The sequence below is a fragment of the Bactrocera neohumeralis genome, chromosome 2, assembly GCF_024586455.1.
Source record: "Bactrocera neohumeralis isolate Rockhampton chromosome 2, APGP_CSIRO_Bneo_wtdbg2-racon-allhic-juicebox.fasta_v2, whole genome shotgun sequence".
In the NCBI taxonomy this organism is placed as follows: Eukaryota; Metazoa; Arthropoda; class Insecta; order Diptera; family Tephritidae; genus Bactrocera; species Bactrocera neohumeralis.
The window spans coordinates 30,860,256-30,873,516 of record NC_065919.1 but is presented as its reverse complement, the minus strand read 5'-3'; the positions used below and the strand labels follow the sequence as shown (position 1 = coordinate 30,873,516).

At 35.4% G+C, this 13,261-nt stretch overlaps 1 protein-coding gene across 4 annotated transcripts in view; it reads right to left on the bottom strand.

Annotated features, from left to right (window-relative positions):
• LOC126763279 (afadin) overlaps positions 1-13,040 on the bottom strand; it is a 65,403-nt gene extending 52,363 nt beyond the window's left edge. For 3 of the 4 annotated variants that reach the window (XM_050480609.1, XM_050480626.1, XM_050480634.1), the window contains exon 1: positions 12,414-12,656. The gene's annotated coding sequence lies outside the window, so the exon portion shown is untranslated. Of the gene's footprint in view, positions 1-12,413; positions 12,657-12,873 lie in introns of those variants that run through there. The other variant, XM_050480618.1, reaches the window with a different exon arrangement.
• Positions 13,041-13,261: the final 221 nt, after the last annotated feature.

The following is a 13,261-nucleotide window of genomic DNA, read 5'->3' as shown; positions in this document are numbered from 1 at the left end:
ACATATATGTACATATGTATGTACGTGACTATAACTGGAAATCGCGACTGCAACAGAAAGTGTTAAGGTCGATCTGTTGTGAGTGCAAAATGGCATTAACTTTGTATTAAAAGTATGCCCACATTTAGATTACTACAATTTAAGAGTGAAAGGTAAACAAATTGAAAGATAACCGATGACTTTGTAAATTAGTCACTCTTATGCGTTCGTTAGTTCGACAGCTTCGAAGTAACCTAGGTGCATAAATTATGTAAATATAAAGCAGTTTCGGGTGAAATTTTCGCTACTGGATTTTGCGGTAGTGACCAATGCCACTGCACGACAACAACAACACCTCCCAGTGGTGTTAATAAACAGTTTAACATGGCAAAGTGCCACTATAGCGAAGTGAAAAAGCCAAAATAACAACGCGAAATAAACATAATGGAATAACAACAACAACAAAGTAGCGAAAGTGATCACCCAAGCCCGATATGTGTCTTTCAAGTTGTATGCAACTGGAAATAATTAAAAGCTCAGCAATAGAAACGCTGAAAGGAAACATAAAACATGAAAACAGTGAAACATCACGTTCGTGAAGTGTAATGATGTAAAGCGTGCACAATAACGCCACGGAACGCGAACGCACTCACACACACATCCACAAACTATATGTATGTACATATGTATGTATGTATGTACTCCTAACATATGAAACCCAAACATAAGTATGTAAATACGCAACAAATTTTACACCAGCTTGGTCCAGCGCGTCAAGTTACCTAACGTAGCCAATTTATGCACATGCTGGTGAACATACATATGTATGTACTATGTACACTCGCACAGAGTTGCATTAATGTAATGTTTTGTCCACTAATCTCGCATGGGTTTCAATTAACCGCAGTTACCTGACCACCGTGGCTACAGCTAGCAATCGCAAGCCACCAGACACCGGTCAACTGCTGAAGCAAAAGCGCCGCTCATAAAGTGAAATTTTAATTCCATTTTCTTTTCCCAACTCTTCCAAGCGAGCGTGCTATCGCAAACAGTTATTTTCTAGCATTAGCAAAGTTATGTGGCAAGCAAATCGCTTTATGATAGTTGGTAAATTGCGGCACAATTTGGAAAACAATGGAACGCACACTTTTACACATACATACATACATATACAATGAAATTAAGCGCCAGTTGCTGATTACTCAGCACCTAACTGGGGCCGCGTAAAGACTTTTTCAGGAACTCTTTTGGTAAGCTTCGAGCCCTGATCCAAGATAGTAGTTATGTGCAACCATCCGGTAAACAGTGGGCACTTAATTGGGCGGGGAAGTAATTAAGATGTTGAGTGCCGGTGTACCAACAAAAACAAAAAGTTACAAGTATTCATTATGACTCTACTACACAACACTACAAATTCTTGCATTTTAGTGTGAGAACACAAAAACACTGTGGCCTAATTATGTACATACAAACATATGTATTATGCAAAGTACATGTCAAATAACTGTAAATTGGAGTCTGCGCAATTGTTGACTGATTAAATTAAGTCACTGGCAAACAGGTATAGTTGAAGATCTCACGATCATCGGAGGGTAGTATACAGAGTGATATTCTCCATAACGGACAGTCCTTATAACCGGATGCCTTCCATAACTGGACAAATTTCATGAGCACAACGTTTTGATTAATATTTTCATAAAAAACCAATTCCAATAACCGAACATAAGTACGTTCCAGTGACACACACACAAATTATATAAAGAAACATTAATAATATTTGATAATAATTTATTTCTTTTGGAAAGCCATCATTTTGTGTAGAATATATCATCTATTGCAATATTTTTTGATGAGTCTGATTTCACACGTTTTCCCACAGTATAAAGAATTGCTAGAAAATATTTATTCTCAACAAGTTTAGTATAAATAGCTTTAGTGGTCTTAAATTTAATAAAAAATATTAAAGTTTTAAACCACAGATGCCCTGTATTAACATAGAGTTTTGCCTCTTAATTTTTGTCGTTAAGGCACTTTATAAGTTTTCGATTAACAAAATTTTGTGGGCGGGGCATTCAGATACCGCCCATACTCAATAGCAGCCTCTTAGATTGACGAAGGGTTTTTACGTCTCCACAAATTTCTAAAGGGGACTAATATTAATCGCAGCCAATTCACTAGGTTGACCAAAAGCAATTCTATTGACATGTTTTAACCTCAGCCTGGCAAGGACTGGACAGTGGAGGAGAAAAAAATCGAATGATTCAATCTCGCCTTGCTCCAAACAGCTTTGTAAATGAGCACTACGCCAATATACATACATAAGTATGTATGTATTTAGTTTCATCTTAAGGTTGCTAAGGACAGTAGTTCAGCAAAAGTTTGGCTAAGTTATTGCCTAAGTCACTGGTCCAATTTCCGAAGAAATTATTAAGATTGGATCACTGTATTATTAGCTGACATACAAAAGGAACATTCGTAAGCAAATGCTTGCATGCAAAACATTTTCATTGTACGAGGTATATTCACGAAATTCGACATTGTCTAAGTCCATGGTGCAATCTATGAAAAAATAAAAAAAAAATCGGATCACTATAGCATATATAGATGTCATACCAGTTGATCCATGAAAATTTTTAGGGAGGAATATCTTGTATTTGTGAAGCGTACGAGTATTATGGCTTTGTTTGCAACTGAAGTCAACATTTTTTTTCTTGTTTTTAGCTATATGTTGTAGCTACATACAAACGGTGCCACCGCTGTAACTACAAATTCTCTGATTGCTAAAGTGTCTGCTCTTGCATACATAACAAAACATATTCTTTGTAAAATCAATAAGTCATTTTGTCAAAGATATACAAAATATAAAGCCAGTGACCGATACAATAGTATGGTAGAATGCCCATGCGTGTTCCACTTGAGTGCATGTCAGCGCAATAAGCCTAGTATTTATTTCTCAGTGTTGTCAATTTGTATATTCATTGTCTACATATTTTCCATTACTCATATACATACATACCCCCTACTTTATTTCCATTTCTACTTTCGTCATTCTAAGATTAAAACCAAATAATACTACACATCTTCAAGAATTTCAACTACCTGTTCATCGCTACAAAATTGGAGCCGCCATCAGCAATTGGAATGTCCTTATCTTATCCTTGGCGTCATGCGACTAATATTTTTGTGCAATGACATACCATTTTTTACATAAGGACTACAGCACTAAACACGTGAACACACACAGGCACTAAGTGTAAACAGTCAACCCCCAACCAGTCTTATATTTCACTGACGCGACGATCAGTTCACTCACGATTCTAGGTGCTCTCCTTTCAACATTTAGTCATCAGTGTCAGGCATTATTTTCTTCCATTATTCTTACCTACATTCCAGGCATTTTTGCGAACAATTGTCTACTTGAAGTTATTCTTTATTGTCTTGTCTTCTGTCTTATATGTATATAGCATGGCAACAAGGCCTTAGCATCTACTGGCTGTGTGGAGAAGAGATGTTTGCATCGTTGATCTTCGCCATTTGCCACTCGCCACCCCTCTGTGCCACTCTTATCTTCCCATTCAATGCGCATGCTTACTTCAAACAGTTATGTGACTACTGATCTTCCCTGTCGCAAATATGGGAATCTCTTGGTCGGTAGACTGTTGCTAAGCGGAGATGTCTTAAATGTTCGCAAGAGAAACAATGTTTTGTCTTGGTGTTCATGTCTGTCGGATTGTTTCACTATTCCGCTCTGTGAACTCCAATTGTTTAACCGAGATGTTCTTTAAATTAATCTTTTTCATTGGAGTCAGCTGCAGATTTGGGCAATGTTCATCTGCTTTGCATTGAACATTACGAATTTGGTGGATATAGGACCACAAAATCTTTAGCTAATCTAAAAATGCAGTATTTATGTTTATGGATGTTTTCTAAAGACTTAATTATGATGTAATTTACCTACATAATATTCTTACACTCATCATCACTCATCCATAAATTAGCTCGTCAAGCCTCAAAATATTCATATTCATAAATACAAGTAAGACTTATATGCCTAAATTTGACAGCGCGCTACGACCATTGTACAAACCTAAATGTTACAAATCCCAAAATGAATCACCAATACATACGGAAGGGAATTACTTTAGAATTATAGAAACTAAGATAAGAGCGCAATGGAAAAAATTATAAAATAATAATATACTGATCCTGATATACATACAACACATTTATTTAGAAATAAGTATGAAGGAATGGGACCCACGACAGCGACAGCGACAGCGGAAATTGAGCTGGATTTTATCGAGTTAACAAGGGATGTCTTGTAGCGCTCTAACCCTGTTCGGATCTGTAAGTGGCAAATTGATCCGTTATATCATATCCCGCGTTATATACACGTCCAACAGGGTCGCTTCAATCTACTCCGAAACATGTACACTTTGCGCTAAATTTTTGGCATTCACTCCACGTTAAGGACTCTGACATAATTTGTTATCCTATAAATTCCTACGGACTTAATTTCTACTATGCGCTTATTGTGCAGTAATATTTGGTGTAATGTGAAATAAAACACTTTTACAAATACAATAATTTGTTGTAAATAAAACAGTAAATGAAATAAGTCGATAATTGCTGGAATAAGTCGAATATTAAAACAACTTGAGCAACAACCAAAGAATATTTAATAGTTTACAACCTATTACTTCGTTCTTAGAATTATACTAAAAAATATACAAATAAACCTACGTAAAACAAAAACAAAACATTCTCTATACCCATTAAGATGGAGCTTAAAAGTCGCATTTCAAAACACACCTGTATAATTTATTCGCGATAACTTAATTACTCACACAAATAAGTATATACATATGTACGTGCATATGTTGTCTCGAGTTACACAATAAAATATTACATCAAAATAAAAGCAGCGAGTTGATGCATGATTAGCATGTGAATATGCATAAATACTTATAAAAAAAAATGCACGTTTGAAAAGGCCGCTTGCCGATAGTTTGATAAAATCCAGTTTTTGCACGAACTAATAAAGAACAATTTACAAATATTTTCGAACAGAGAGATTCCCATAGGTTTAAATTTAAATAAAAATTCGAGTTTTTTATAAACTTTATTATGAGATAAAATTGCTTCAGAAACAAGAAAAAACGGTTACTCCGAAGCTGCATATGTATGTATAACACCCTCCACAAATACATAAGAAGTTCTTTTTGATCGCTATTTACTATTATACTCCGATCTGCAAAATTTCCGTGATGATATCTAGTCAAATAATATAGCAAATATCGGGATGATTTTGGTCGTTCAGTTTGTATAGCAGTTTCTTGGGGGACAAGGACTTCAAGTCGATATCTCAAAAACTAGTTTGCGTAATATACGGGTTTTAATAAAAATGTATCAAATATTATAAAGCACAATGAAGCACAGCTAACCTTAAAGAGGCAAAGCATATGAAAAAAATTTTAATCAAATATGCATTGCCATCGGACTGTAAGCCGTTAGTCGTTCTATCTAAGCTTATACAAATACGCATTACTCTCAGTGAAAAGCAACAGTTTCTCCCCACTCCCACCAATCCTTTTCATTCATTCATTCATTCCTACAATATTGAACTTCTCGCTGTGCGCAGTTGCTGCCAGTCCAACACGTTTCTTGATTTCTTAAATTTGTATTTACTGTTGTAGACCAGCTACAGGTATGTATAGTTGTTGTAGGCGCTGCTATTGCCTTGTTTTGAAATTGTTAAAACGCGAAACTTGTTTAGCTTGATTGACCGTGATTTCTTATGAGTTATTGCAAAAGAAAATAATCATATGTACATATGTATGTATGCATGCGTATATGTTTATGACTTATTCTGAAAAAAAACAAAATTGCGTTATCCGCTTATAAAATTTATGGAATCAACCAACTTATATAGAATTATATTCACTCTGGATCCACAAAATGTCTCCGCAAAGCAAAGTAATTTAGATACGGCTCCAAGTGCACTATACATAGGTGTAACTGTTCCCCACTTAGGGAATGTTCATGGGTGCAATAAACTATAATAAGTTGTTGAACGATTGTTGTTCGCACATGAGTTTTTGTTTTATGGTTGCACTATATCAGCAACTCGGCCAATTCTCATGACGTAGCAGTAATTGCCGAGTAATGGCAGCCAGTCATCGGGTATTTAAGTTTTGTTGTGGCGTTCAAAACACAATTGAATTAAACCGAACAAAAGCTATGTATGTAGCTAGATGACCTCTTGGACAAGTGGGGCACAATGCGACAAAAAATACAACAAAATATGTAGTATGCGCCATTATTTCCGTTATTCAGCTGTGTTCGCAATTTTCATCGATGACGAATAACCACCATATTTGATCTGTCAATCATTGTTACACTTCCCATGGTTAAATACGAACACTGGCTTCAGACAGTTTACTTGACTAGACGAATAGCAGTCAAATGCAAAAGAAATGTGCTTTTGACAAAATTCGCGAAACAAAGGTATCATTGCTAAGAAAACAGAATGATATCATTTTTCTTGCTATCATAAAAAATATCTAATGTTGGCACTTCGCGGGAATATTAGGTAAAGTTGAAAAATAGTTTCATATTATTTTCTTCATTTTCATTACATTTAAGCGTTATCATACCTCTTTTTTTGTTGTTACACCTTACAATCGCATTCTATCGAAATTTGTTAAAAAATGGGTAAATATTTGCATTGTACTCTGGAAGAAAGCAGAATGAACTCTGATCTAAACAAAAAAAGACATAAATCCAACTCAGATTGCCAGAATTATGAATTTGTCGATGAAAATGGCCATAAATTTTGTCAAAGGTGATCCTAATTTACTGAAATATAAAAAAAAAATCGCAAAGCTTCTCCACGTAAAACAACAGAACATGCTGATAAAGCCATCATCAAACAAATCAAAGCTAAAATAAATGAGGAATTTGGGTTTAGCGTATCCGTAGGCTTGTGCTCAGTTGTTTGGTCGAATGAAATCTTTGCTGTCCAAAAGAAACAAAAAAAAAAAATTTTTTAAAAAGGACGCCACATTTTGGAAACAAATTTTGAGCCGTAAAACAAAAATGGATTGTATTGGATCCGATGACACGCCATATGTCCACCGCCCCGGGTGTCAGGCATATACATATGTAGGTGGTAGCATGATGGTCTGGGGAGCGTTTTCCGGGAACGGTGTTGGACCATTGATGATGAGGACCGTTCCCCTCACACTTTCCCCCACCAAATTCACAGCGACCATATTTACAAACTGGACGAAGGAGTATAGACTTGAGCTTAATATTGCAGTCGCCGGCGTCAAAATTCCGACTGTCAATAATCCTAAGATTTTAGGTGTAACTTTCGACAGTCTATGCTCCTTCTCTCCCCATACGACCGCGATTATCGCCAAGGTACAGAGCCGCAACAAAATCCTCAAGTCGCTAGCCGGCAGCACATGGGGAAAAGACAAAGAAACGTTGTTGGCAACATACATACAAGGCAATCGGCCGGCCGGTCCTTAATTACGCAGCACCTACATACATATATGGTCGCGTGGATGCAGTGGCACGCAGATGACGAAACTTCAGACCTGTCAGAACACTGTACTCCGGACCACGACGGGATGCCTTTTGATGTTTCCCATTGAACACCCCCACAGCGAGACGCTTATGCTCCCAGTTAAGAAGCATAATGAACTCCTCTCCAAGCAGTTCCTGCTCGGATGCTTTCGTAGAAATCACCGTCCAGTACGCCGACCGAACTTCGGACGCAACTAACTTTCGACAGGTACTGACCGCCATTCACAGTGGAGCCATCAACACCTTCAACGACTCCCTTCCCGTGAATGGCGTTCTTGGAGTCAAATAACCACCCATAGCAGACGAAGAGCTCCAGCTACCGCGAGAAACGCGAGTGACCCCAGCGCAACTTCCATAAACACACCACCTCTTTGCATGCCCTACGAACCCTACTCATCTAACACCCTATTCCCTCTGGTCCGACCCCGCTTCTTCTTTCTTGGGCCTCCCGTTAGATGACGTCGACGACAACACAAATGACCCTTACCATCCTAACGAGGATTAATAACTCCGTCAAAACAACAACAGGACCGTTCCCCCGACAGTCGGGTCTACGTAACCGAAACGGACTCGGATTTTTTATCCGGTCAAGAACTTTCAACTCCGCAGAAATGTGCCGCTATAACTAAAGCAAAAACAGGATAGATTGTAGATTGGACCAAATTTTATATTTCAAAATTCTGAAAAATACTGTGGAACCATTGGCGTATAAATCGAATATTTATGCACGTAATTGATGCAAAGCAGAAATGGCTCACTGCAGAAAGTATTGCCGTCTTGAGCTGGCCAAAGCAGAGTCCCGACACCAACCCCATTGAAAATGTATGTAGAAGTATTAAAATGGAGATTGTTAAAAAAAAATTAAGAAATGCTGGAGAACTTTGGACTCGAATCGAGGAGTTTCTATGCCCAGACCAAAATATGCAATTAAAACTCAATAATTCTTCTAAAAAGAACTATCTTTTTAATTTTTTGTGCATAACTTATTCCTCATTTTAGTTTATTCAAATATACAGACGGTAATCAGAATTATACAACTAAAATAAGAATTTATAAAATAGGACTATGGGAGATAGTAAAGGCACTGAGCGAGCCACTTCGTTGTGTGCTATGCTAATGAGAAACTTCAAAATTTTTTTCTGTTTATATTAATAATAATGACATTATTCTCAGAATTATATTTTACTATGTTAATAAATTTTTTTTTCATTATTAAATCCATAGCAGTAATAAAAAATAATAATTTAGAGCATATATTTACCCTTAAATATATTTTAATCAATTATGGTGGTAGGAGCTACCTCACATATACTTACGTAATATTATGGAATATCGATGATACTTCAGCCATTTTATCAATAATAAATTGATCTACTTTAAACTTGTTGATGATATTAATTGGAAGCACTCCTTTAAATCTATTAGACAAGAAACTTGAAGGTACAGTGCAACATATACAATAAAGTATGGTTATACATATGTATGTATGTACATAAACATTGTTGTTCACGCAGAAAGGCTTCCAAGTTGCAACTTCCATAAACACACCAACAAATACGTTCAATGGAAGTTATAGAACATATCACTTCTTAACAATCAACTGCAGTTGCTCAACATGCCATAGGGTTGCCATCAAATTAAACACTCATTTCCCATTTGCCCTTGTGTAGGATTCAAAATAGCAATAACAGGTGCCACTTGACTTTTTATTTATACGAGCACAACATAACATACATACATACATACATATATGAAAATTAATAGAAAATACTTAAAGGCAAAGCAGCTATTGTTATTAAATATACATACATATATTTAATAAAATATATATTTATAGTAGTAGGTGCATTCACGAATAACTTTACTTTTATTTGCACATATATGAATGTTAAGCTCTTCAAATGGCATGGAATTTGACGTTACTTTCACTATTATTTTAGCCGAATCGCAAAACTCAAGGTTTAACAACTTTACAGGTATATGGTAGAAAATTAAAACACTTTGTTAAATAGCACTATATTCTTTCTTGTATACCAATTTTTAACTTATAAACAAAAAAGTAAAATGTTACTTTTAGCTGTACCGACATTAAAGGCGACCAAACAATATCACATTGCATTGCAAAAACAAAGGGGTTCTTCTTTTCTACTAGCGTAGACACCGCTTACGCGGTTATAGCCGAGTTACGTGACTAAAACTCGATTATAAAGTTGCACATAAGTACTTCTTTATCAGTACATACCGCACACATATGTATTTCATAGTCACCCTGGTGGCAATAATTTACACCAAATATTTACTTTTTGATATGAAATAAGGGTAAATTATAGGTAACAAAGTAGGGCACTATAAACAATTAAAAAGGCAAAAATATTGTAACTTTGTACAAGAAAAGCAATCATCTACATGTTTACAAAACTATAGGCAAGTACATGTTACCTCAAAATTGTAAAAATATGTGAAAAGCAAATAAAGTTGTACTGCTTGGTAAGGCAATCTCAAATGCTTGAGTAAATAAGGCGGCACAAGACAACTGTTTACTTGATTTACTTTGAGAACAACATAACATCTTTGTACTTCAAACGAAAGTTATTTTTTTGGCTGTGTCAATGACCTAAAAGAGCAAATAATTTACGGAGGCTGAACCTAGGTTTATAGAACCTGCTTTTTTTCCCCAGTAATGCACTAAAAATGTGCCTATCGACGATTGCAAATGTATGTTTCCACTATTAACTATTCACAAACAAATAGGAAAAGTGAGTTTAAACTTTGAATCCATTACTTGATTGAATAACTGAGTACTTGTTGTCATACCAAACCAATCTACATAAATAATTTTTATGAGGTTTGAAGCTAAATGTATACACAAAAAATGATCAAAACGTTCATTATGCATTATTAGTGGGAATAAAAATCGAACTTAGTGCAAGTACAGTTATGTAATGAAAATAAATGTGGCAATTTATTAGATAAAATTGTATGGGAATATTTAACAAACCACCCCTAAAAGTTACACAACTGATAGTTTGAAATAAAAGTGTAACAAACAATTAATTTAATGTTAATCGTCGCTACCTACTTCAGAGATCGAAATAATATCAGTATGGAATAAAAAGGAGGTCATTTAGCCAATTTAATTTACACATAAGGTCAAGTTAAGACTTTCTTATTTTGCAATTTCAAAAATCGACATAAATATGCATATGTATTTACCGTAAATATACGTCATTATAAATATTTACTTACACATATTTGTCTGCAAGTGAATGATTGCAACACAATAATGTAACTGGAAACTTGCATTGCAAAACACAAAATAGCATTTTCTAACCCAATTATGCGGCTCTTCATACATTACTAAACAGTCAAATTTAATAAAGAAATGAAAAATATTTTCATTTTCCTTTTGAATGCAAAAATGGAATTTGTTTTGTCTGAAAATTGTGTCGAAATAACCACATATCAAGAAACTAGTGATCGAAATAAAGACCATTAAAATATTGTAAATATGTATGTTTGAATTCAACTACTGTTGACGTAGAACAGCGCTATCCAGTGTTCAAATTATGTGACCAGAATATAAAAGTAAGGAACAAATTGGAAGCAGAATGGAGTCCAATGACCGGCAGTAAACAGCGATTAGAATAGAGAACACACACAACAGCCTAGAGCCAGAGTTGAATTTGAAGTCGACGGTTTCAACAGTGCATGTCGAGTGAGCCGCGGAATTGACTCAGAATATACTCGTAGGAATAACTTGACAACGTTTGCCGCCACAAAAACCAGCGAACAACGAACAAACGGTTCAGCTAGCCAATTATAAAACAAGTCAGGTTAGGAGCGGGTGTTCACATAACGAAAGAATACGAAATGAAAAAGAAAGCAATAACCGAAAACAGTCAAGATGTAGAAAAGTTGATATAATAAACGCCAGTTGAAAGTACCCTATGCTAAACAAAACAAATAAAGCAATGAGAAATACAAAACAGCTAAAACGACGAAACTAACATTAAACCAACAACAATCACCAGAAATTCCGATCTTCCAGTCGAGAACACCTTCATTATGAACAACTGGCAGAGCTGATGATGACGAAACCATAGCGTCGACGTTTGCCTCAGTCGAGGTTTATTGTGGTTTCACAACTTGAATACTTGTACGGACAGGTATGAAGCCAAATGCATGTACATAAATATATAGTATGTATGTACACACACACACACACTTAGATGTTTTCACGGTTTAGTGTCGATGCTCAGCGAGTTGTGATGGAGATGCGGCTCAGATTTCTTAGGAAACAATAAATACACTTTTCGGAGTTATTATAAACACGAAGGTTAGCGAGAAAATAAATAATGCAAAATAAGTCTTATTGCCCCGAGACGTAGGTATTCAATTGAAATTCTAGAGGCGCACCCTTAAGAGTAAATAAACGCGGAGAATAATAACGACATATTTTGGATTAAATGTGGGAGAGCAAATGTGTAAAGGAAAAGAGAAGTAATTAAAAAAGCATTGACAGGTAGTTGAGAGAACCAACGCATTCCAATTGAATTTCAACCTTATATTACAAAGCAGAAAATATAATACATTTCTTAATTGCATTTTACTAATCTTGAGTTTTTTGAGGTTTTGGGACAATCCACAAATTTTGAAATCCTCTCAAGTCAGTGATACAATTAGTCAATTAGGACTAGGAAATGTTAACACCGACTCATATACACCTATTAACATACATACATATAGGTATGTATCTATAAACAACTGTTAAAATAAAATTTAAATACAGTAAGTTATATATGAAGTGTCGAGTAAACAAAAAATAATACATATTATTATACCGATTTTCTAAAATACCAGCATCCAGGTCACTTCAGCACTGACAGTTTATCTTTCACTTTTCACAGGCAATTTTATTACACATATCCAATTAAGACTCGTTTTATTCTTTACTTTGCACTAATAAACACAATTTTTCGAAATTCAATACGTATTTCAATTATAATGATTTTGCTTTGAAAATTTTATATTAACTTCTGCTATTTCCTTTACGTTGTTTATTTTATTTTTCTTGCAGATTTTCGTTTCTTTTGGAATTCCAGACTTTAACGTGTTAAACAACGAACAAACTCTAATATGTCTCTGCATCTCTTTCACACTTGCAAAGTGGTCGTTGGCGTCGGCGCAACTTCGACGATTTTGCAGCGCAGCAACGGATTTTTACCTCCAGAAAATCGGCGCCGCGTCGTCGCCATTCAATTAACTTTTATTTCGATTACCACACAAATGTGTATTGCTCACCATTTACTAATGTAAAAGCTATTTGCAATGAAATGCAATTTTATCACGGGCACTCTTCAAAACAGGTTAAATATGTAATTATATTTACTGCAATTCTTCCGAATTCCGCACAATACAAACGTGAATAAAATTTACAACACAACGACTCGAATGAAAATTCACAACTGAATTCCCACTAATCCATTGGAATTGCACGAACTCGAGTAACAACAAAACCAAACAACTGTCAAACAAAGAATGACAGTGGAATGGGAAAAAGAGATCGCGGCAGAGAACGTACGGACTGCAGGCAGAGAACGTACGTTCTCTAACTGAATTTTTGAATAAGTTTCCGTGGCCCTCAAACTTTAAATGCATCAAAATAGGAGTGTGACCTTACTAACATGTT